Here is a 26,331-nt window from a genome sequence, read left to right as displayed (position 1 = left end):
AATGCAAGAGAGATTTCAACCACGATCTCTTTGATTCACAACACTTTTGCCTGTGTATTCATATTGTGGTTTCATGCAGGAAAAAAAAATTGATGTTAGATACTGGAATGGGAAGAAAGTAAGGGACTGATGGGAGAAGGGGAGGAGGAAGAAGAGAAGGAAAGCATTAATTAGCTGCATTATCTGTGTTTATATAATTTACTTCATCAAATCCCTCATAGCTCTATGAAGTATATTTGTGTTAAGTAGAGTTTTTACTCTCATGACTCTAAGAAAAGTTAAAGTAGAGACCATTGGTTTTATTGCTCTGATACTACATTATACTGATATCTATCTAGTTATACAGAAATAAGTGTGCTGGCCTCAAGCAGTCTGTAATCCACAGAGGACATGGAAAACTCTCCGTAAAAGGCAGAAGTATCGTGCGTTTCCCCTTTGAGCACTTCATCCCCATGATCACAAGCATCTGTAATCCCTGACAGAGCACCGTTCTGAATTCATTTCCCCTTGACAAGAATGCAGAACCAGAGTGTGAGCGTGTTGCTAACAGCTTTCCCATCCAGCAGCTAATGTGACTTGTTGCAGGGGTTTTGAAGTTATTTAGAATCAACCTTTTCACTTCATGTGTAAATTTAGCTACATATTAACGTCGACCAGATTCTGTTTCTACATGCAAAACGAGAGTGCTGATACCTATCTCCGAGGTTAGCCAGAAAGATTAAAGAGGTCCTTGGATCTTTCTCAGAACTCCAAAGCGACGGCTGTGATTTGTGTCCATCACTGCTGTTGGTGTACATTTTGGTGCCTCTTGGAGATCACTGATGTGTTTGGCTGGACCCTTGGCACACCCACACACACACTGATCCATCATGCTGGTTAGGTTGATATGCACAGCACAGAGTCTAAAAACTGGGTCTGAAAAGGGTGATGTCATGGTGGGCGAAATGCTGGAAGGAAAGAATTGTGTGCTCCTCTAAAAATACAGCACCCCACTGGTGATTACTTGCAGGTCTACAGCTGTAGGATGCAACCAACTATAGATCAGAAGTGTTGGAAGAAAACTTGCACTGGTACTGCACGCGAATCTTCCCCGTCACCAATCTCGACCAGAAAACCACTCCACAGTTGTTTATGGAGCATTTCTGTTACAATAGGGCTTATGGGTCGGCTATGGAGGTTATGCTATGCCATGTTACACAAGGACATGAGCTGGGAACTGGAGCTAGTCTCTTTGGGATCCCAAAGGACATCCATACGTTGTAAAAATCATGTCAAGGAGACACCTAGAATTAATGGGAAGAAAGTAATTGGGAGATTATGGAATCAGGAGCATTTTTCTCTCTTTAGTTCAACAATTATGCTGAACTAAATGATTATGATTTTTTTCTTCTTTTTTGAAGAATCATCTTCAGAAGAACTAACCTTCTGAGCACAAATCGCAAATGAATAGAGTGTATTTTCTCTCCCTTATTCCATCCTTTAACAGGAGACATTCAAAGCAAACGTTGTTCCACGCAAACCCAATCAACTCCGAGGAGTTGTAATCTGTCCAAAGCAATCCGAAGGGAAAGAAAGGAAGAATCAGGCTCTCCTTATGCAAAACGGCATCTGTTAATTTACTGCACCGCACTGGATGATAACCTGTTAGCCCCCACATTCCTTTTTTTGGTACTAGAGCTTATTGCATAAAATCTGGGAGTCAGTATTTGTCAATTACAAGAGACAGCTTCAGGTACTTTGCTTAGTGGAATCTCTCCATTTGGAAAATGTTAACAGAGGGGAAGAAGTGCCTGCAAGGTAAAGGCCAGAGGATTTGTAGCATCGCCTGACTGGCCAGCTCTGCTGTGGGTGACTGCCAGTTGCCATGCACGGGACCATGAGCTGCGGAGAAAATCAACATTTCTAGTGGGAAGAAAATCCAAAGAGAGTTTATGTTCTTTCTCAGGGAAGTGTTGACATTTTAATTACTTTCTGTTTGCTTTGGAGTTACATTTGAGAATTGGAAGCAAGTTAGAAAAACAAGAATTGGCTTTATTAGAAATTGACATGCAGGCAGGAGCCGGCAAGGATCCAGGCTTAGCTCTCCACAAACTGGAGCCTGCCGCAAGACATGGAGTTCTAAAGGAGTCCAGCTACTGTAGAGCCAAACAGAACAGTTCCGACTGGGCCGAGCCTCGTCACCTCCTCCAGCGGACAGTGCTTCTGCACGATTCGATCTTCTCTGCCAGTACTTCACTTAAAACGGCTCTTTTCCCTTTAAATTTAAACAGAAGTCTATGAGGTGGGCCAGAGATGCAGAGAAGAAAAAAAGGAGAGAGAGAAAAATGGTTGTGGAAGTTGGAGAGATTGACGGGTGGGCTTAGAATTATTTAGATTGGAAGATCATTTGATAGTTTTGATATTTCAGAAAAGAAAAAAAAAACTGTTTGGGAGTGAGGGTGTGGCCAGAGTCAAGGGCTCTGAGAGATAAGGTTTCTTTACATATTTTCTCTTTGCACCTGGAGTTGCCTAGGATTGAATAAATATTTAACAAAACCAGGGTGCCTACATACACATTCCGGGATCAGCCAAACTAAAAATAGTCCTGTGGTACAGGAGCCAAGTGAAAAGAACTCTCTCTAATTAGCGTCATAGAGTGCCTGTAAGGATGGCACCTTGAAGACACAGACTCTCATCTCCCAATGCCTTGACCTTACCAACCTTGTTAATCACTAAGGAATGTACAGAAACCCCAGGCTCAGACCAGCCAGTTCATGGTTAAGTGGGTCAAACAGATTCCTAAAAAAATACCTAGTGTTTACTCTGTGCCTGGTACATTAAGTTCTCTGTTTAAATGTTCCCCCGAACTTGTAAGGCGGTAGGGATCTCTACCATAGCTATTGCTTTTTCTGTTTTACAACTAACTGAGAGTACTGAGGCTTGGGGGCATTTAGTAAAGGGACAAGTTGCGTTTAGTTTACTAAAAAGATTTCAAAAGGATATAAAAAGAAATAAAATGTATAGTGAACCATCAAACTCAGTTTTCTTATTCAGGTCCAGTCTTGGTCATCAAAACTTGCTCCTCCCCATCAGTTAGAAGCAAACACAAGTATTACTTGATTCCATCAGTTTATCTTTAATATGTCTCTCAAAACAACATAAGCACCACATTGTACTCAGCCTAACAACCCATCACCAGGAAATCCCCATCTTGAGAACTGGGAATGCAGTCGGCCAGCCTCCCCATGTGCCTTATGACTTACTATTTTAGAAAGCTGTGTCTGGTTCCTTGATGTGTGTCTAGGGTTTCCTCCAATTCCTATGTCTCTTCTTCATTCTTGATGCGTTCTTAATGTTTTTGGCTTAAGAAATGGGTTTTGTTTTCTCCTGAACATTTTCTAATAATCTGGATTAAAAAACAAAAACAAAAAACCAAAACCGTTCCTCGAGAGTCTCACACATTTTCATCATCTTGTCCATTGTAGTTCTTGTAAACTCAGTTAGAGCTGGCCGCTTTCCTCAGAATCTGCTTCCCTGCTTTTGGCAATATGAATTCCCCATATGTAAAATAGTGACATTTCCATAAGTAGGTGTGTGTGTGTGTGTGTGTGTGTGTGTGTGTGTGTGTGTGTGAAGAATCCAACTATTAAAGATTTTTACCTGGCTCCATTCAATAATAACTTATTGTAAAGTGATGATATACTGATTTTTTAAATATTTTTTACAAGCAAGCTAATTTTTAGTTCAATTTTAGGTTCATAGCATACTTGAGTGAAAAGCATCCAAAATTTTGATATATGTTCCATGCCTAACATCAGCCAATGTCTTTCCTCATTATCAACATCCATCCCTGGAACAGTATATTGATTCGCCACACTGATGACCTTCTGTTACCACATGATTATCACTGTGTGTCTATCATTACACTGAACTCACTCTTGGAGGTATGCATTCTGTGGGTCTTGACAAATGCAAAATGCCATATTCCAACCAACAATTTCTTTTTATCACTTGTTGGCAGAGATAGTCTTAGAAAGGGACACATTGCCTACTCATTACTTCTCAGTTGTCTGAAGTAAAACGAAGAACAAGCTGGCCATCCTCAGGGTTTATTATTTACTCTGGTACTGTGGCTGGCTTAGGGTAGAGCGAATGCCTTCTGTCCTTGTGAAATCAGGGGCATGGTCAGGCACATTTGAGTCTTATTAGGTCTTGCTGTAAAGAACACGTATGAAACAAAAGAAGATGAGCCAAGGGCGGAAGTTTGTATGTAAGAAAAACTAAAATGCAAACCTCCTGTGAAGATGGCCGCCTCTTGAAGTGAGGCGTCCACGAGTTCACGGTTCTAGTGCTGTCCAGAGCAAAGCTTCATCAGTATTCAGGGAAGTATTGTTCCCTCTACTCGGAGAAAGGAAGACATAAAAGAGGAACCATTTCTGAATCACTCCCCCCAATCACGGAAATGATTTTAATTACCAATTCATCTGTTGGCAGACTCTCCTGGCAGATGTACCTGCAACTTGGAAAGCTAACGAATGAGTGGATTCCTTATTCCATGGTTGACACTGATAGCGCTTGCTAAATTTCCTCTCAGAAAAAGGATCCCGGGCAACAATGCATCTGGCACTCTGTGCGAGGAATTTGTCATGTCTGTGACATGTTCAGCCTCCATTGTCCATACCACTCCGACAGCAGGTCCTTTATATTTCAATGAAATTGCAGTCTGAATTAATATAATTAGAATGTAACTGCTATTCACTGCACAAACTCCTTATTTCCTGGAGTACAGATCTGATAACATGTCTGACGCTCAGAATCTTCCTTCCAGAGATGGCTGGTAGGGCAAGTAGATAATGAAAGGATGGAGTATATACCAGTTAACCAGTCCTTTAAAGTATTAGCTAATGGAAATAAGGGAGAAAAGGGAAACGTTCCCATCCTGGGCATGTCTAAACAGGCCTATCTTTCAGACTTCATGAGCTTGTATAGCCCTTTCATAAAATACAGACTGTAGTCTGTCTGAACCGAGAGAAAGAAGTGAAATAGAAAAGATGACATGCCTTCTAAACGACAGTTATATGATGTAAAATGGATAATTCATGGATAGAATTCTGGAATTAAGAGGTGGATGGATGACTTCATTTTCTTTCCTATTTCATTTTGAGCAGCTGATATCACTGACCAAGCTGTCTCTATCTAGTAAAATAATAAATCTCATGCTGGATTCCGGGGGTTTAGTCTTCATTTTATGCTCCTACAATTTCTTGAATATTGATAAAATGGCGAAATGACATCAGCTGCTTTTTATAAAATATTGACTCACCTTCTCTCCAAAGTCGTGAAAAGACATCGACTTTCTCACTTTCACTGATCCATCTGAGGGAGATGACGACCCAGGATTGCTGTGTAGGGAGATATTCATGGCTTCTTCTGCGAGAATTGTGTATGTTGCTGACTGAATACTTGTATCTGTCCCTCTCCATTGATATTTTGAAGTCCTAACCCCACTGTGATGATGATGTTTGAAATTGGAATTAATTTGATTTAGGTGGGGTCAGGAGGGTACACTACCCCACGATGGGATGGGATTGGTATATTCACAAGAAGAGGAAAGGAGACCAGAGAGCTCACTCCCACCAACACGAGGATCTCTCTCTTCTCTCTCATTTTCCCTCCCCATCCTGACCTCATCACCACCCCAGTCCCCCATTTTCACCTTGGGGGTCACGTGAGAGGGAAGTTATCTTCCAGTGAGGAACATTCTTAAGGCACTGACCTGGCTAGAACCTCAACAAAGGGTCTTCCAGCTTCAAACACCGCAGGAAGCAAATGTCCACTGTTTAATCAGCCAGGTCATTACTGTTTGCTCTCGGGGCAGCCAGGCTCAGCTTCGCTAGTGTACATAGGCTCTGCTTTAGATACAGTAGTTGGAGGCTTGCTCCTCAAGCGAGGTGGTGAGCATTCTTAAGAGACATGTCCCAGGCCCCGGGTCATTTGGCTAGTGATACAATACTGATTTTGCAGACTGAGTTAATTCTTACATGAGGAGGTTGTTCCCGGATGACCAAGCCTGGCTTCTGGATTCATCTGGCTTCTTGTTTTACTATGTTATCTCTTCCACACACCATCTGCCATTGTGATGCTCTCTTCAGGGTATCCTCCCTAAAGGCTGCAAGATGGGGCTGCCCTGTCTGGGGCTTTCAGAATCAAAACCGTGAGCAAAGTGGACCTCTTTTTTTGAGGGAGTATCCAGCACTAGATCCTTTGTTATAACAAAAGAAAAGGGGCTAATATGAACACTAGTCTAACAAATGTCTAAAGGAAGTGAGGACTTTCCACTTTCTTCTTTTATGAGGAAACAACCACCAATCCACCGATCTTTATCTGAGATTATGTTTCAGAAACTGCAGTGGAGGATTCTGGGAAGAGGGAGCACCAGCAGAGGGCTGAAATTACATGAGAGACATTTTCAAGGGATGGGGTTACAGTAGTGACCATTTGACTTTAAAGCAAATGCATCTTGCAAACCACATATCTTAAAAATCTACAGCCTCAGTTTGTCTTGACTGGACTGCTATGGGATGTCTTTCTGTATGCTGTGAATATGTATTGCTCTGATTGGTTGATAAATAAAGGAGTATTGGCCTATGACAAGGCAGCTTAGAGTCGGGCAAGAAATACAAGCAGATAGACAGGAAGAGAGAGGAGAGGAGAGAGAGATGCCAGCCAGCCGCCCAAGGAACAACATGCCAGCAGACTGGTAAGCCACGGAGCAAGTGGCAAAACATAGATTAATAGAAATGGGTTAGCTTAAGATATAAGAGCTAGCTAGCAAGAAGCCTGAGCCATTAGGCCATACAGTTTATAAATAATATAAGTCTCTGTGTATTTATCTGGGTCCCAGTGGCTTTTGGACCTGATGGGACAAAGGAAAACTTCTGACTACACTGGACACACCTTCTCAGTTTGCTTCTTAAAAAGTCCAGGAGTGATCCTCTGGGGTCTGAGCTATTCTGAGAAGTATTTTCCTTGTCTCCTTCAACTTGAAGAAACTATCACTTTCCGTTGAATTGTCCAGGGGTTTTCAAAGTTAGGTGTGTTTGACAATCATGTATATACACGTATATGAGCTCCCAGGACATGGGGAGGACTTATTAAAATTTAGATGCTGGGAATTTCCCCTCAGTACCAAATGAGAGTTTCCAGTTGTGGTGCCCAAAGTACATAGATTGAAAATGTTTCCAAGTACTTCTGATGCATACCAAAGTCCACCCACAGATCAGTGAGTGCTCTTCCCATAGACATCGATGTTCAAGTTTACTGCCTGGGCAGATGTGTGGATGCATGGAATGGTTTGAGAAATGTTCCCCACAGGCTCAGATATTTGAATATGTAGTACCTAGTTGGTGGCGCTGTTTAGAGAGGTTATGGAACCTTTAAGAGGGCCTTGCTGGAGGAAGTATGATACTGAGGGTGGGCTTTCTGAGTTTATAGCTTCACCTTTTCCCCAGTTCTCGAGCTGCTTCCTTTGTGTGGATGAAAACATGATCAGCCAGCTTCCTGCTCCACCACCCACTACCATGCCCTCCTAATTATTACAGAGTCCTACTCTGGAACTCTAATTAAAAAAGAAACTCTTTTATAACTTGCTTTTGGTCATGGTGTTTTTAGTTTCACCAACGGAAAAGTAAATACCATGCATATCTTTAAAAAAAAAGTGAACACATTTAATTTATATAAAAGGAGATGATGTGTTGGGAAGGAGGTCTTGAGAGGGGCCAATCAGAATGCTCGGACCTCCCCAGCCTGTGCCCAGTTTTCCCAGTCTGCTTGTCTTCTCTGGGTTGCACAGAAAAATTGGCATCCCACGGTTTCAGGCAAGCTACTCTGCAAGTGATTGCAGGTCATACAGATATATATTTTAAGGTGAAAAAAATCTTTTAATATAACAAATAATTGCCTTTTCACCAATCAATTTGTCTTGTGACTGTAGATGTTCAACAATAGGATGATGTATAATAAGCACATTTTTAAACATCCAAATGCACACACAGGTGGAAAACATCAAGTTTTTAGGAAAGGCATTTTCCCCAAATTCTGACTTTTTTCCTCCTTCTGATTTTCCAAAGGAGTATCAAAGTCAGAGTTGAGGGAGGGAGGTTGGTGAATTCTCATCCCTAATTCGTTCCTAGAGTCTACCGAATGTTGGCTTTGATTTGGCTATTTTGATTTCTTTTCGTGTTTCAGAGAGTTCTTACCTGATGGGTAGGAGGTAGAGGAAGATGAGGTTTAGTTCCTGTGTGTGGCTTGACTAAGCACGACAGCCTGATTTATCCAAGGAAGACGGCCCAGACTCCCAGGACTCAGATTGTCTCATAGTGCCCAGAGGACTCTATCTGAGATTTACAGCATAAGTCGCTTAGGGAATCAGTAAAGTGTAGTAAATATACAACATTCACAGTCTATGAAAGAATTAATTCTAACATAAGAGAAGTACAGGCTCCTTGGAGAGAATTTGGGGAACGGGACATGCAGGAAAAGTAAGGATGGAAGTGTTGAGAGCAGAATCTCAGACATACTGGTTCAAATCCAACCTTACTTGCCCCTGCATACATCACTCCACAGCTGATAATTCTTATCTATTAAATAAGAACTGTCTCTCTCCCATTGGCAAAGGTTTGCTCCAGCACTTTCTGGAAAAGTACTTCACAGTAAGTAGCTAGTCATGTGACTCATCTGAGAAAATTACGTCATTGCCGCTGGTAGCAGAATGTGGGGACCACTTGCTATTCTTTCTAGGCAGACATGCTTGACTTTTAACCGCTCTTGGTCTTAGGTGGGATTGGCTTTATTCACCTTCCTAACGCTAAGGCAGCAAAACGTTTTGAAGGAATTTGTTGCGGTATCTTAAGTTAGTAACATTACTGGGGGATAGATTTCATTTCTGCCTCTTTTCGTAGCGCGTTAACTGAAGCGTTTTTCTTAGTTTGTTAAAATGATTGTTTTAAAAAAAAGTTTCTTTAAAACAAGTAACGTTCACAGGAAACTTGTGTAGTAATGCTTCATTTTATCACGTTTCTGAAACACAGAGGAAGGATGTCAACTTGTATGTAAAACTGTAGTTAGCCTTTATGTGGATGGCATCTTTCTAAAAAAATCTAGAAACATTTCACGTTGGAAGCAAAACACTGTGCTCTCCTTTTGAATCTGAGCGAAATCCAAGTGTATAGTAACACGTCATTACCTCTTGAGAAAAGTAAACTCCACATCACTAGCTCTTGAGAAAGGTGAAGGCAGTGTCTGGCAGTCAGGCCTCTCCTCTTCCTTCCTCTCAGCAGGCTGCTCGGGGACCCCCGGAGGGTGGTGCAGCAGCTTCACCCTTGTCGAAGCTGTCTCCTTGTGGAGCTGTGTTTCCTTCCTCTCCCCTCTCCAGTCCCTGATCCCTGCATTGTTCCAGATGCCAAGCCTTCAGTCTGTCTACTCAGCAAGGGGAAGGGCAGGGCACAACTTTGAAAGAATAACTCTACGCTCTTACACAGAACACCCGACACAAGACATCCTGTGTTTCCTTTCGTGGACGCGACCCTCCCCGTAGGGACAAGGGAGCCACACACCAGGGTTTGTATTCAGGTAGGTGGTGGTGTGGTCACATGCTGCTGTGGATGGTGCACACTGATTTTAAGGGACAACTTGCTCTCTTCCCCCACACCCTGCCACCCCTCTCCGTGGGCTGCCACACCTGTCCTTTCTCTGCTGTATTTACGTGGATGATTTTTTTTTGACTGATTCTGAAGCCCATGGCCATCCTGACAGGTCCATGGGTGTGAGTATCTTTGTATTCTCCTTTCTGTGAAGTACTTGCTCTAAACCCAGGGCCTGGCAGAAGGGCAGCACTCAATGAATGTTTGTAGCATGAACAGAAGAACTAGCTCCCCTTTCAGTACTCTTCCTAAATAATCACAAGGAAGTAACTGGCAAAATCAGGTTGGGAGGGCTAGGAAGAGGACCCAGTCAGGAAAGTGTGTGCCACACAAAGAGGATACAATAACACACACACACACACACACACACACACACACACACACACACACACACACACACACACACACACACACACACACACACATGATTTGTATTCAGGACCATCTTTCATATTTTAGATTGAATAAAAATAAGTTCTTAAGATTCATATAGTACATATTTGGCACTCTGTGAAATTCAAACAATGTCGTCTAATATACAAATACCGTGGGAGAACAGAGCGGACCGATGACCAACAGGTAGCTGGCCAGGCAGTGCTGGTTATCATTATAACTAGCCCCTTGCAGCAACAGCAGCTAGGGTTGGCAAACCCTAGCTGGTGGGCTGGGTCCAGCCTGTGGCATGTTTTTATACAATGCACAATGTTTCACTGAACACAGCTCAGAAGTGAGTAGTTGTAAGAGTTGGAAGACTCAAAGCCTAGCATAGCCACTCTGGCCTTCAGCCCAGGGTCCAACGGCACATGTCCCATGGACCAGGTTGATTCCCAAGCTGCTTATCATCGGTCTGTAACAGGGAAAGTACAGAAACAGATGAAACACTTGGAAACATCTGTAAATATCTGCCATGGAAGGCCAAGTTCATAATTTGGTTTGTGAAAATTAAAAAAAAAAAAACATTGTTTCATGGTAGATTAGGAATAAAAAACAAACAAACAGCAACAACAACAAAAATCCAACAACAAAAAGCTGATGTAAAGCCTGGTCTTTCCCACTGGAATGGAATCTAATGTTTTGTAGCGGGTTTTGCGGTCAGTAAGACATGGTCGTGTGCTTGCAGATGGAAACATCTGGAAGCCTATCAGGTGTGAATGACAAACACGTCCTGAGATTGCAAGTGACCTGGGAAGGTTGATGAACAAGCACATTAATAACGTCATGCTAATGGATTTCCTATGCAGATGAATGGGCCAGCCACAGTTCACTTATCAGCTAATACAGTTGTAATGTGTTGTTTCGTGCCTGAGAGCGGGCAGCCACCTTCAGATGTTCCAGATGCCCCGTGCACACGTGTAAACTAATTCCCCTTCGAGGGAGGTCGATGTATTTTAAGTTGACAAGTTGTCCTCTCCGCCACCAACTTTCCTGGAAATCCAGGAAAATAGCGCTTCTACGACAATCCTCATGTTTTTGTCGGCTGTGCCCATTAAAAACAAAAGAAAGAAAGGAAAAAAAAAGAGCAGACTGACTTTTTTTTTTTCCTTTCCTGTTTTAGAATCTGTTCCAAGCAGTCAAGCCTGCCAGAAAAAACAGACAAAGTCTCAAGTACAACAATGCCTATTATGTGTAGGGTGGGTGCTGGCAGCCTCTGATTACTGCCCAGACATTAACCCCTTTGCTGTCTTAGGGAAGAAGGACGGAGGCTGAATCCAGAGGTTTCCAGAATTCTGCAGACACTCATGGTGTAAGAACTTGTGTTTTTAATAATGAGTACTGAGAGAGGGACTCACAAGTTACAGCGGCATCAGCCCTTCCCTGGATGCTGTCAAGACCCATTCTTTCAAGCAGTCCAGACAGACCTCCTTGGCTCCATCTGCCCTTCTCTTTGGGGGTTTGTCTGATGATGGGGGAGCAGCTGCTCCTTGCTACCTCCTCCATGTGTGCTGGTCTCCCCTGTCAGAGGGGAGAGTCAAGTCCTGCTCTCCTAGAGGAAACTCTGTGGGTTCCTTAAGGTCACCCTTTAGTAAGGCTGGTGGAAAGAAAAAAAAAAAACCATAAAAACTCTTGTGATAAATTTCTTTCCCTTCCCCACACGTCCTTTGCAGGTCAACAGACTCAGATCTCAGATAAGGAGAGAACAGTGCAGCTCCCAAGTGAGAGGGTGATGCAAGCAGACTGTCCACTGGATGCCTAGACAGTGTGGGCACACATACTGTGCATCCGTGTGGCCTTCTCTTGTTCTTCCCTATTTTCTCACACACATATACACACACACACACACTCATATATATATAAGTGTGATTCAGTAGTACATTATTCGCCTAGGGAATTCTGCTCCCCCTCACCCCAGTTCAGGGAAACACAGGTTGTCGTCAGAGTTACGATCCATGACCAAGTGTGTTGGATCCATGACCAAGCATGATGGATACAAGGAACAGTGCTAACTTTCCTTCCTAAAGATGAATAAAGATGTAGAGAGAAGTTAATGTCCTTTCTTGGAAATTCATCTTCTGGTCAGCGAGAAGTGTATCCCGTACAGAGGGGCGCGAGGCTGGGAGAGTTTGTGCACAGTGCTGCGGTACTTGAGCTGTGCCTTCTGGGCACGGGGCATTCACGAAGCGGTGACAGAAGAGGAGACCCTTGAGCTGAGTATGTGTTTGTTGTGCATTAAGAGATCTGGATTGACCAGAGGCGTTTCAGAGGCAGGAGTAATCCTACCATCCACAGTGGGGGGATGAGGAAGTGGGCAGTTCATCAAGGCTGTCTCCACTAACCTTACCTTTATGTTGCTCCCCCCCCCCCGCCCACCCCGTTGATTCCCTTGGGTCACTGCCACTCCGTGCTAAAAGGAAACCCCACAGGACGGTCAACTCAGCTTAACTAGATGTACTGACGATATCTAGGGAAGTCTCTGCAGATGCAAAAGCAACCTGAACTTTTCGCTCATTGTTAACTTATAGGTATTGTTTGCTTATGAGTAACTGTTTCAGAGATGAGATGCCGGTCTGCTCCTGGAAGTGAGCCGGTACATTGGGTGGAGGGCCAGAAGAAATTGATCCCATTGTTCCCCATCACTTGTTTGTCTCATCTGCAAGGTAAAAAGCTTCTCTGTGCCACCTTCCGCCCCAGATGGGTAGACATAGGAGAAAGGAATGCCTCACCCTCCATCCGTTCCAAGGACGGGGTCACTTACTGCTAACACTGGTCAGTGCAGTACCCTCAGAGCAGGGGATCCTTTTGTAGCCAGGGGAGGGATGCAGCTCAAGGGTAAGAGAACAATAATCCCCCAGCCAGGCTGCTTCTAAGCCTCCCTGTTCCATTTTCCACTGATGAAAGGCAGCGCATGTGGGTGTGACCTGGATTCTGGACAGCCACCTTACCTCCATTCTTCAGAATTTCAGTCTGAGAAACTAAAGCCTGCCTTTGACATTTGGGCAATAATTCTGAGTTCTTTTTTTTTTTTTTTTAAGAATAGTCAACTTTTTTTTAGCCTCCATATGATTTAACAAAATATTTCTTCTATGGTTTTTAAAGTATATCCTGAGACTACATGTGGTTATAGCCAAATGCCCATCATTAAAGTCCTGAGGTGATTGAATGGACGTGAGGAAGGGGAATAGGCCTGCCTGAAAGAGAATAACTAACTGAGATTTCATGAATCCCAAACAATGGGGCAGCTGCTTTCCTATAAACAGATTATTATTATTTCTACCTAGACAGCTTGACGGTAGGCATTATCTTCTCCCTGAGTGTCTTATCAAGTTCTGGCTGTGTGAGGCGTGGGTGATAAGGGGGAAGAGATGTCACCCGTGGGATTGTGAAGGATTTTTTTTTTTTTTCCATGCAGCCTGTGCAGCAGCCAGGGTCTCAGAACTGAAAAGGAGTCCTATTGTTCCTGCTGGGCATTCGCTCTTCCCACCATGCCAAGAGTGGCGAAAAGAAGATGGAGCTGCTATTGTGTGGGAGATTGAAATTTCATGACTCTCAGCGGAACTTCAAGCAGTCTTGATTTTGAAAAGCAGAATCTTCGTGGAATATCTATGCAGGGCTAGAAGAAGAATGGAATGAGCTCAGAGCCTCTCAGAAGTATGAGGGGAGTGTGAAAAAGAGAGAGAGAGAATGTAGCACTCTCTAATAGCAGAACTTAAGACACTAGGCACACAAGCCTCGATGATGGAGCGACACCCGTGACCACAGTTTGAGATCTGGTGCTGGCCTGGACCACTCATCAGAAAATACTTTTTCAGATTTCTGTTTCATTGTCTGTGTCTCAAACTATGTTCTGGAAAGAAATTCATCTGTTGTTGAAAAAAAAAAAGTCCTTTCTCCTCAGTGAAATTAAATTTATTATGAATGTTTTGCCTCTGAATATTTGAGGAAAAAAACCATAATCTCTTTCTATTTTTGTTTCTCTCTTTCATTTTCCAAGCTTGTATCTTCTTTGAAAAAATATTACACTAGGAAGAAGTGGAAAATATGACGAAGCCGTGTTACGTTTATCTAGCATTCCTTACAAATACTTTCGTCGTCTTTGTCCAGGGTTCAAGGTCGTAATGATACTATAACGCAGGTTACTTGGAAGAGAGCCAAATCAAAAATTTCCCCCAACATTTGAAATCACTGCTGTAAGTGGAATTTCGAATAAATCAAATACTTTGCCCTTAAAGCAGCAGCAGGAAAATCTTAGTCACAGCATCACTGAGACAGGGAAGGAAGCAGGCTGAGGAAGACAAAAGGAAGGTACTCAGAAACAAGGGGGCGCCGGGCGGCGGCGGCACACGCCTTTAATCCCAGCACTCGGGAGGCAGAGCCAGGCAGATCTCTGTGAGTTCGAGGCCAGCCTGGACTACCAAGTGAGTTCCAGGAAAGGCACAAAGCTACACAGAGAAACCCTGTGTCGAAAAACAAACAAACAAACAAACAAACAAACAAAAAACAAAAAAGAAACAAGGGGACATGGGGAAGGGCAAAAAGCCTTTGTTTGGCTTCTCATGACATGGGATGGCAGGGTCCCAGATGGGCTGTTTGTGCTCCCAGAGTACCTTGCGTGCAGTGAGGCCTGGAAGCACACGTGTTAATTGAACTGTTGATAAGAAACAGGGTGTGAGTGTTAAGATATGGAGGGAATGTTACTTCAGCTGGACAGATTGTTTCCGTTTGTTTGCGACAGTGTCTCACTGTGGGGTGGAGCCTGGCCTGGAATCTGGAATCTTTGTAATCCGCCTCATTCTAATGCAGGGTTACAGGTGTGTGCTACCATGCCTGGCTCAATTATTCCGTTTTCCAGTACTTAAGAATTTAGCAGGAAGCCTAGGTTTCCCTTTTAAAAACTATTAATTTATCATCTTTAAAGAATGTTATAAATGTATTCCTTGGCTATTTTATCCATGTATATAATGTATCCTGATATCCATCCCAACTTTTCCCATTTACTTGCCCCTCCCCCAGCCCCAGCACATTCCCACCTTCATGTCCGCCTTTATTTTTTGATTATTCACTAAGTCCTATTCGTGGTGCCTAAATGCATATGGGTATGACACCATCTACCTGAGCATGAAGAGAAATGATTCCCCCTCCTTTCAGTATCCACCAACTGCCTGTAGCTCCTGAGCAAAGGGTGGGGTCCCGTGAGATCTTCATCTGGGTTCGAACGTGGGCTGGCTTCATTTGTATAGGTGATCACAGCTACTGTGAATCCCTTCCCATCATCCTTTAGCTCTTAACAGTCTTTCCACTTCTGCAATGAGCCTTGTAGGCAAGGGTGCTGATGTAGACATCTCATTTATGGATATGCTCTTACAAGTCACTCATTGTCAGCACTTTGAGCGGTTAGAGTCTATATTACCCAACAAAATGTTAGAGCAGCACTAATTTGTGGGTATAAATATTCAGAAGACAGTTTGATAAGATGTCTGTTTATCAAATAACAGAAGTAGGTTTATCCTTCAGGCCTGTGACTTTCCCGGCCATTGGATATACTGCGGGATACAAGATCTCTCCTGTGGAACTGGCCTCAAATCCAATCAGAGAGTGGTTGGTTAACCCCACAGCAGTCATACAAGTATTGCGCCACTGAGAAATTCTCGCCTGGCAGATTGGTTGTATGGCATGCAGGGACCACAATTGAGTGAGACTGCTGCTGATAACCCCCCCACCCAGCCTGTGGAGCATCTTTTGGCCCTGTGAAAGCTATCAGCCGGGAAGAGATGTTTGGCTTGGTTTTTCTCTGTCCTGAAACAAAAGTGCGTGGTGTCTTCAGCAATATGGTATCGCCATCTAGTTACTGTGAATAACCAAGAACTTGTGTTGTTTGGGGGGTCCTGTGGAGCCCCCCCTGGTCAACAACTCCCAGAGAGTTATCCTATGCCCGACACTGGGATTTCTGTTTAATAACTCATGTCTTCCGGGAGAATCCTTCATTATCCACTCCTGCAGGTTCTGTCCATTCAAACTCCTTCTGTTTGAAAATTATGTGTCTAAATTAATTACCTTATAAAATAGTGCATCTCCGTAAAGCTTTAAAAAACTGCATTTTTAATTTTGGTTAACCAACGCCATCCTTTGTCTTCCCCATTGCCTTGTCTTCATCCACCCTAAACTCTTAACTCCTCATAACCCCCCCCCCATTTTCATATCACACATTTCACTAACCGTTTTTTAGATCGTCAGCTTCTAAACACATCTGAGTTACTTGTCACAGGTCTTGTTGAAACTCCAGACTGAATCCATAGGCTTGGGATATAATCTAAAGTTTCACATTTAGCAAGCACCTAGTAAACTCAGTACATGCAAAACTCTCCGAGGGCCTTAGAGCAGCAGTTTTCTACATGTGGGTCACTACTTTCTTGGGGATGAACCACCCTTTCACAGGGGTCACGTATCAGGTATCTTGCACATCAGATATTGATATTAGGATTCCCAACAGCAGCAAAATTATAGTTATGAAGTGGCAATGAAAATAATTTTATGGTTGGCAGTCACCACAGCCGAGGAACTGGGTTCAAAGGCTGCAGCATTAGAAAGGTTGAGAACCACTGGCTTAGAGTGATTCCCAATGGGAGCTTAAGCTGCATCTGAATTCTGGTTCCTCACTGCTTTCCAGACTTTGCCAGCTCCAGCCTTCACTGTCGTATCAGGGGTGGGTTGGAGCTTTGTGTAATCCCCCAAATTTTCCTTAGCTTTCATATTTTAAAACAAATAAAGAGAGCCTTTTGGGAACAACCAGTGTGTCTCTCTCAAAACCTCTGGGGAGGTTGAGTTGTTCCCTGCTGGAGTTGCACAAGCAATTGTAAGTGATTAAACTGCACTTCAGCTGCTTCTGTGATTTCTGCCACAGTAATTTCCCCTCTGCCAGTTCTTTTTATCATTATTAATTATTTTTATAGAATACCTACAATTTGTGTGATGCAATTTCAAACGCTGGGAATAGAAGATGTGTAAATTATTATAATTTATCACAGAACCACTTACTTGATTAACATGCTTCAACACGCCAACAAAATCAATGCAGTGTGTAACGTGTGTGTTAATATCCTTGGCTTTTCTTCTTCATGACACGGCACGTTTATAGCTGGGGTGAAATGCTTGCCAAGATGATCTCGATCCTCCAACCATCTCTATCCATCCACTCCTTTTGTTACATAAATATTTAGTCTATACAAAACAAAAAAAAAGGTGGTATTTCATTCTTCAGTCCTTGTCCTGCTGGGTTAGTTTCATGACATGTTGGGTCCTATAGAATGCGTCAGAAGGAACACAATGTTCGTTGTAAGTTCTCAGACTCCTGACATTGACGTAAGAACAAGCCAGGGATAATCTTTCAGGGGATGAAGGGTGAAAAATATGAACACTGTCTCAACGGAAGCCGAATCAGACAAGTCTATAGTTAGCTGACATCCAATGCACCTCTAAGTACAGATGTCCAGAGTGAGCTGATATCTGAACTTCTCAGATACCCTACAGGCTTGCAAGGAGCAATAAGTGCCCACTGAAGTCACTTCATGTCAGGTGTTTTGTTCTGAAGTCCAGCTAAGTGGTGGGGCAACCTTCTGACTTCCGAGCTCTACCCATTAAATGATTCCAGTTGGGGTTCTACCAGCAAGATAGAAGGTCAGTTATCCTGGGGGATCTTATAGGGTCTGCTATTTCTTCCATTATTTTGAGATAAGGGAGGGAGTTAGCTCATAATATTTTTATTGTACTGACAACAGAAAGATGTGTTCAGCAAAGGGAGGTGATTCTGAGCGATCCTTTCCCAAAAGAAGCAGAAAAGATGACCGAGAGCTGAGATCAGGAAAGAAATGTTCCAATTCTGATTTTGACATTTCTGCTTGCTCCCCTGAGCTTCAGCATTATTCTTAGTAAACAGACACAGCTCTGGCTACCTGCCTCTCTCAATGGTGGTCATGAGAAAGGACAGATGCGATAAATATAAGAATTCTCCACCAAGTACGGGGTGATATGGTAATGTCACTGTTTCTTCAACACTTTCCTCATTTCATTTATTTTTGTGTTTCAGGTTTTAAACACTGTCTCACAAAGTAGCTCAGACTGGCATTTAACTTGGCATCTTCCTGCCTCAGGCCCCTGAGTGATGAGATTATAGGTATGAGTCACCAAGCCCCTCCATCTGTTTTTTTTTTTTTTTTTTGCTTAATAGTAACTAGTATATTAGAAATTATAATTCCTTTCATAAGTATAATAACACACTGCATACACACGTCACTGTTTTCACTCTGCCTTGGTACATATTCGAAAAGGAGAAAAAGATAATGGCTATTCTGAAATTTGGCCTAGGATTTATTTTTCTTAACTGTCTCTGTTGTGTATTTTGTAATGTTAATGGACTAAACACAGTTAAATCAAAGGCCTGAGTCAAGCATTTTTTATTAACAATTACAAAGCTTCCGATGACATAGATACAGGGTTCAGTAAGTTCCTGCCTGAAATACGTATGATGAGCCGAGTGTGTGGTAAACATTGTTTGGCCCCTCGTTGAGTTAAGTCTCTTTCAACAGTTAGCCTGAGCCTTGTCAACAGGCCATTTCCTTTGCTCGCCTTAATATGAAGTGCGGTAGCTAATTTGACCATTTCTTATAACTGTTCCAGTTGCATCATACCTTGATCGTGTGAAAGGAAGTTGTGGCAGTGGCTGAAATTGCTGCTATTTATTGAGAACTTAACGCATGAGCACCGGCCTTCTGTGTTCTACTTGACTTAGCTCATTTATGTTTCACAAGGCTCCATTAAGATGAGATCTATTATTATCCATTATTATCCTGTTTTATAGATGTGGGAACTGAGGCAGAGAAAGATTAAATGAGTTTCCCAGAGACAATAAAACTACAAAGTAACCGTGTTGAACTTAAAGGAAATATCTAACTCTATGACACTCTAGCCTGGCAACTGCCAGACTTTCTTTTTTTTTTAAGTTTATTTTTATTATTTTTAATTATGTGTATGTATCTGTCGGGATGCATACATGAGTGCAGGTGTCAGATCTCCTTGGACCTGGAGTTACAGATGATTCTGATACCTGACATGGGTGCCAGGTTTGAACTTGGGTCCTCTGGAAGAGTAGGGTGTGCTCTTAGACACTGACCCACCTCTCATCCAAGGTCAACTTTTCTTTAAGTTGGATATCATGAAAATGTTACACACCAGCCTAAACAAGGCAGTGCCATAGTCTCAATTAGCATCTTCTCACAAGTACTGTGGGTATTCTGAATTGTCTTAAGGATATTCAGTCAGTATCCAGCAAGATTTGTCCCTGTGTCTACATTAACTATTTTAATGGACTTGAAGATTTGTAGGAGGTGATGACTTTTTTTTTTTTTTGGAGAGGACAGGGTGAGGGAGAATTGTCCCAAGAAAATCTTCAGATCACAATAGAGGTAGAATGATTGACAAGAATTCTTGAATTCACATCATTTCAGGACACTCTGACATCATGGTATTAATCAGGTCTACCACCCCTTGAGACATGAGTAGGTTTGCTTTTGACCTCTCTTGCCTCTAGGCTACCCCAGGCTTTCTCCTCACATCCCTGTTATCCACAGTCACTAGTGGATAAGGGAGAGCGGTTTCCATGTCACTCCAGGTGAAGACTACGACCTTTACACAGATTTGTACAGAAATCCAAACCACACTATTTAGGGACTGAATTGTATAACACAAAAATCCACTGGATGAAATCCCAACCTCTAGTCCCCCAAAATGTGACCTTGCTTGCAAATAAGGCTGCTTCAGAAACTAGTTAAGATGAGGTCATCCCTAATCCAATCTGACTTTGGCTCCAATTTGGTTACAGACAAAGGAGATACGAGCATGAGGACAGAAGACTGTGATGTTCTATACACCAAAGAATGCCAGAAATTGCCAGAAAACTACCAGCAGCCAGAAGAGAAGATACCAAATCGATTCTCCCTTCAGCAAACTCAGAAGGAACCATCTTGGCCATACCTGGATCTTGAGTTGGTAGACTAGAACTGGCAGTAACTTTCTGTATAGGTGCTTTGTTAGCATAGCTCTATCGAATGCACACAGTGTCAAAGATGCCCCAAGCTGGGCAGATTTTTTTTCTTTTTGAGAATAACTGGGTGGAGCCATATCACAAGAAGGGATCACAGCACACAACTCAGTTATAAATTCTCCCTCCCTCCGTGCCTTCCTCCCTCCATACTCTGCTTCCATCTTTCCATTGTGTGTGTGTGTGTGTGTGTGTGTGTGTGTGTGTGTGTGTGTGTGTGTGTGTGTGTGTGTATGTATGTGTTTGCACATTTGGAGGACAGAGGTCAACCCAGAATGTCATCCCACCACAGGGGCAGTCTCTCTCTCTCTTTCTCTCTCTCTCTCCTCCTCTCTCTCTCTCTCTCTCTCTCTCTCTCTCTCTCTCTCTCTCTCTCTCCCTCCCTCCCCACCAGTCCTGATGTCACAAGCATGTCACCATGCCCTGCATTTTGTGCAGGTGCTGGAGACCAAACTCAGGTCCTCAGTTTTGTGCAGCAAACATTTTATGCCCTGAGCTACCTCTAAGGTCCTCCACCTCACTCTCCAGTCTCTCATCTCATTTCCCATACCTTGGGTTAATCCCCCAATTACCCATATTCCCATTTGTCTTGCTGTTTTTTTTTTTTTTCAGATGAGGTTTTCCCTTCCTTTGAAATTGTGCCATCAGGTAACATTCAGGTCTCAGCCTCAGCGTCTAGCCTAACTTTTAATCAAACTGCACATTAGACACAAACAGTCCATTCACTTACAGAGATTCCTGTGCAAAATGGTACAGTCAAAATATTTTCTGGATGGACTGGTTTCAAATCTTTGCTTTACTCCTGGCTAGCTAAATGGATTCAAGGAAGTTATTTCCCCTCTTGAAAACTAGTCAGAACCTAAGAGTCAGCCATCCTCTGTAAGTTATTCATATACCCTGTACATGTTCCTTCAGTGCTTCCAAAATAGAAGGAACCACTCTTGGTTAGGCGGTGGGGTGGTAACATTGAACAGAACAGATGCAATCTTGGTCCCCATGGAGTTTACATTCTATTGGAGAAGGCTGACCAACAGGATGAAGAAAAATAATACAGCAGAGGATGTAGGAGGTCAGGGGGTTATCATCTGCAAATGATGGAAAGCTCCTCTAAGGAAGGGTCACGTGGATAGAGATGGGAGTAAATAGCACTATTTTCTGGAGCATATAAAAAGGGATTTCTTTGTGATGGCAAGCCTTGGTTTTATTTATACCTTCCAGTAAGAGTCAGGATTTCCGGTCCCTTGAAGATGATTGTATGATGAAGAAAAGGTTTGTGAATACCAAATCTTCACTGGAAAGGCTTGCCTGGCTTAGGGAGTGAGGAAGAACAAGGTTTGCTGGGATTTAATCAGAGGAGTTGGCTCTGAAATTTCCTCTTAACTCCAGGCATTTAATGGCCCAGTGCCTTTCCAGCCAAGACATACACGTCCTCTGGTCACTGTGTTTTCCGTGGCTTGTGTTTTCATTGGCTAAATATATTTCAATCCTTGATTCATAGCAGGGAGACATAGTCAGCTTGTTTTTTCCCCTTGATGAGAAACTTGATAATAGGAAAGATGGTATCTGTCTGCAGAATTTTCCTATAAGTATCCACAGCAGATCCTGAGGGCCAATATGATCAAAAGAGAACTGAGTTCTGAGACAGTGCTTAAATCAGACATAGTCCAGGGACTTCATTCACACCAATTCCAGAAGGGAACCCAGCTTTTATTGGTGAATTGTAGATGGGGGAAACAGAGGCTCTTGGAGTTTCTTGGCAATTAAAAAGGAGGGCTTACATATTTGTTCAAATTTTAGTTATATTATTGATCTAAGTGTTATATGATGAGCCAGTAAACATTTGCCTGTCCATACCAGTAACAAAACCAATGGCTGACTGTACACACACACACACACACACACACACACACACACACACACACACCCTAAAGCAGATGGATCCAGTGTAATAAGAGGACAGAAATAGAGTTGTTTGTAATTCTCACTTGTTGAACACTTTTATACTTACGTTATTGTCAGAACTTCTTGATGGACCTCTTGCTGCTCACACAGCCCCGTGAGTGAGTAGGAGAGAGAGCCCAGGGGCAGATACCGCAGAGGTAGAGATGGGAGTGGAGGGCGGCAGTCAGTACTTGGCCTTCCCAGATGCACGGAGCCTTCATAGGGCAGCACCACGTGAGGCGTCGCCCGTGCTTAGCACACTTACAATTCTCTAATCAGTGGCCGTGTCCATCTCTTCCCCTTGTCTTTCCTACTCATGTCTCCGCTTTACTGCTGGCGTATCGAAGTGCTGAGACCCACCCAGTCAGATGCCAGACGGGGCTGTCTCAGAATCTAAAATTACCCACCCAATATGCCATTGATTAAAACCATCCTTGGGAGCCCATCCAAAAGTCCAGGGAGTTAGAAATAAGTATGGAATTCTCTTTATAGACGGACATGTAAATTATGAATTTGACTTTTAATGAAAGGCATTTTAATATTTTATTTCTTAGTCTGGCAAGAACTAATAACTTCAAGATGGGAAGTAGGTACCTCTCTTTCATTACTAAGCCATGGCAGAATTGTTCCTTATTCCCTGTACTTTTTTTTTTTTAACTTTGGTTTGGTCTTCTCAGTATGCTTTACTATATGATACTTTAGCTGGCAACTGCCAATAGGTAAGAGTAGGTTGCGATTGCCATCTCTGTACTGGGTGGCTACCCAGTGCTCTGTTTAGCTTGTGTATAGAGCAGCAGAAAGCTGGCAGCCTGTTAGGCATATGATGCATTTAAAGTATATATTTGTATCTATTTGAAAGTGATAAACATGCTGACTTCCTAGTCTTCGCTTGGGTAAAATCACCCTTAAAATGTGCTACCTTGGCCAGAAAAACCTGGGATTATAATACATTTTAGCACAAAACTCTTGAATATCGAGGGTTCTCGAGTTGATTTTGATGATGGCGATAGGTAGCTCTAAGACACAAAAACAGGTTTGGAAAAGTAGGAAGACAAGCAGAAACACAAGGGATCACATCAATTTGCTCTCTCTCTGAAAATAATTGTATTTTTGCATTATTGTTTACGGTCATGAAGCCTGCCTTGCATCTGGGAAGAGTCTTCACGCATTGGTTTTATTTATGTTAAATTATGCTTTGAGGTTTTTCTACAAAAGGCAAAGCGGGAACAACCAAAAGGGATGTTGAAGTAAAAGGCCTTTGTGCAAACCCCAAGGAGGCTCACTTGCAGAAAGTAGGGGAAATAATTCGCCCTCTGAGGGTCTTGATTTCCTCTGGAGAACGGCTGGCAGTAACTAAGGATGGTGACATTTACCTTTCAAGCTTTCTGTGAGGATTCAGTGAGTGACCATTTCTGGCAATACTTGAAAACTCTGAGACCTTGGCAGACACAGACAAGTTCAAATAAGAGATAAGTGAAATACTTATAAAAATCCATCCATACTATCTATCGCTATAAGTGATTATATGTGCTGTTTTGGACATCTGTCTTAAATTTCACAGTGAAAATTTAAAATCAAGGCTTTCTATATTTTATGCTCCATGAGGAGGGGGCAGTATTGACAGTAGGAAGCAGCCTATGATATTTCTGTTTGCCCTGAGTGGCTGACTTAAGGCTGTGTTTTCTCCTCTCGACATAGATTCAGCGGCAGTGTTTGTTGGTCATTTTTAGGAGACCTGAGTGGTCACCAGGGCTTCGCCCATGTGTGGGATGGGTGTCAGCAACATTCCGCGAACTTCGGAAAAACAAAGCCACCTCCTATCCCCAAGCTTGTCTAAAATTAAGTTTAGCTTTCAACTTGGTATTTCTGCGGTTCAGCAACAGCCAAATAAACTGCAATCCGTTTATTTAATGTTTAGTCTAGGCTGGTGGGCTGGATGGACGAAATACTCAAGGATCCTCCTACAGAAGAATGACATCCCTCACTGAATTCTTTCTCGGTTGTGCTTTCTTCCGAGTATTTACTCACCCAACTGATGTTCACTGTTGTAACATCGAGAGCAGAGCTAGGATACAGATTACCCAGCATGAATGAGATGGGCCACAAAGAGCCTCTGGAAGGCACATAGCCCGTAAATTAAAGCTCTCTCAGCCCTTTAAGAGGATTTTCACCAAAGTATCCTCAGGAGAACTAAGGAAGGCAGCCTGCAGGGGTTCCTACCTGGGAATTCAGAGGCTTACAGATGGATCCTCACCCTATCATGTTTCTCACTGACGCTGTAATTGTTTCTTGTGATTTTTTTCCAGGGGTAAAGGATCTGTGTCAGCACACTGCCTGTGCTTCTCAAGCACGCTGGGCGATCACGTGACTAGACGGTCCGTAGGCACAACTCCTGAGGCTTTGTTGGGATCCTCTGCTTTGTCATACCATGTCACTGGAGGACTCCAGGGTTCAGCTGGACTGTCCTGGCTCCAGAAGATAAGCCAGCCTTCTCAGCCTTTGACTTCTGAAGACTTCTCTTGCAAATAAACCTTGGGTGACTGGAACTGGCCAGCGTGAGAGAAGATATTGGCCGCCTTCAGGATTCTGTTTAAAGCTTAGGAACATGAGGACACTGTGTTTGTGGCTAATCTCAGTCTTCATGGCTACCTGCAGCCATGCTAGTGGTGATGTTGGGCTCTATTCCTCTCTACCCTACTCTCTGGGCTTAGATGAACAAGAGGTAGTGGAGATAATGAAAACAATGTTTGAGTTTTGTGCATTTCATTAATTTATTTTTTTTCTCTCTCTTTCTCTCTCTCTCTCTGGAAAAGTGACTGCTTTAATGAGTCAGACAAAATTTCACATAAAACCAGAAATCTATGATCCATTCCTCCTTCTCCAATCACTAAAAAAAAAAAAAAAAAATGCAAGACTCGTCACAAGCCGTGTGCCATTAGGACCTAGCTCAACGTCAGCACAGGTCTAGAGTTCCCCAGGCACTGCACATCCTTCTATCCTTAACATCCGTTCTGGGAGCATCTATCTGCTCTAACATTATGGCATCAGCAGCAAACTTGTGGATTCCATGTGAGCTTCTCCACAGCCAATTGTTCCTCATTGTGCAGCCAAGGGAAGGCCTTCTCATCCGAATCTACTTTCTCCAACTCAGTGGTCTGGGCCCCTTCAATGGAAAACACAAGTACCAGCTGGGTGTTGTCCTTGAGCAGCTCCCCGGGAGCTTGGGTAAGACGGTGAAGAAATCGCAGCCTGCCAATATTTTGATCTCACTGGAGTTCTGGAAAGAGGGGCCCATGACAGTTGTCTCGTAACCCAACTTCTTCAGTAGCTATAGATTATGGTGGCACCTTTTACCTCAGGGTCCTCCTGGGGCTTACAGGATTTCTTGTCTGTGTTTGCCACATGCAGGTCAAGGATGCACCCCACAAAGGGAGAACTGAGCATCACACCCACTTCAGCACAGGTCACAGCCTGGGTTAAGGAGGAAAGCAGTTTCATGTGGCATGGGATGCTGTGCTGCTTTTCCAGATTCTTTCCAGCCTGAATTTCCTCCCCTGTTGAGGATAACTTGATGAGAATTCTGTCCTTGCTGATCCCAGCTTCTTTGTAAAGCTCAATGAGGTGCCTGGCTAGGGCCACCATTGCATCCTTATTAAAAGAAAGTCTTGCAGCCACTTCTGTGGATACATGGCCTAAATCTCCGAACAGCACAAAAATTTCATCAATAACATCTAACTCTGCTCCTCTTGTGGCCCATCCAGCTTCTCGCTGTAGGCGATGGCCTCCTCCACCAGCTCTTGGTAGGTGGTTATTTGTGCTACAGCCAGGATCCAGGATGGGTTAGTGGTGGCATTCTGGGACTTGTAGTCATCAACGGCATTGAAGTCACTGGTGTCGGCCACCCCAGTGGTGAACTGCTTGAGCTAGTCTAGGGAGGACTCTCATCTCTGGTACTTTACTAGGGACCCGGACATCTCAAGGCGTGTACAGCTGAGGCCACAGTAGGAGCATGGTGACCCATAATGCCTTGCATTTCATTCTTGAAACACAAGAGAAAGTCAGATTGCACAATGGAGAAAAGAACACTTACGTCCTCAGTTTCCATGGTCTTTTCTCCCTTCCCCCTAATGCATGATGGGAAAAGAAAACGTTATTTCCCAGGCTAATGGATAATGGCACCTT

At 43.2% G+C, this 26,331-nt stretch overlaps 1 long non-coding RNA gene and 1 pseudogene across 1 annotated transcript; one reads left to right on the top strand and one right to left on the bottom strand.

The window, feature by feature from the left end:
- The first annotated feature begins 6,845 nt into the window (after positions 1-6,845).
- Positions 6,846-14,049, top strand: LOC119086200. Its single transcript, XR_005089438.1, has 2 exons — positions 6,846-12,775; positions 13,528-14,049. It is a non-coding gene; the product is annotated as an uncharacterized LOC119086200 (long non-coding RNA).
- Positions 14,050-25,102: 11,053 nt separating this feature from the next.
- Positions 25,103-26,123, bottom strand: LOC114701191 (annotated as a pseudogene).
- Positions 26,124-26,331: the final 208 nt, after the last annotated feature.

The sequence above is a fragment of the Peromyscus leucopus genome, chromosome 18, assembly GCF_004664715.2.
Source record: "Peromyscus leucopus breed LL Stock chromosome 18, UCI_PerLeu_2.1, whole genome shotgun sequence".
Classification (NCBI taxonomy): Eukaryota; Metazoa; Chordata; class Mammalia; order Rodentia; family Cricetidae; genus Peromyscus; species Peromyscus leucopus.
The sequence above is the reverse complement of the archived record's forward strand: the minus strand, read 5'-3'. Positions and strand labels throughout refer to the sequence as shown.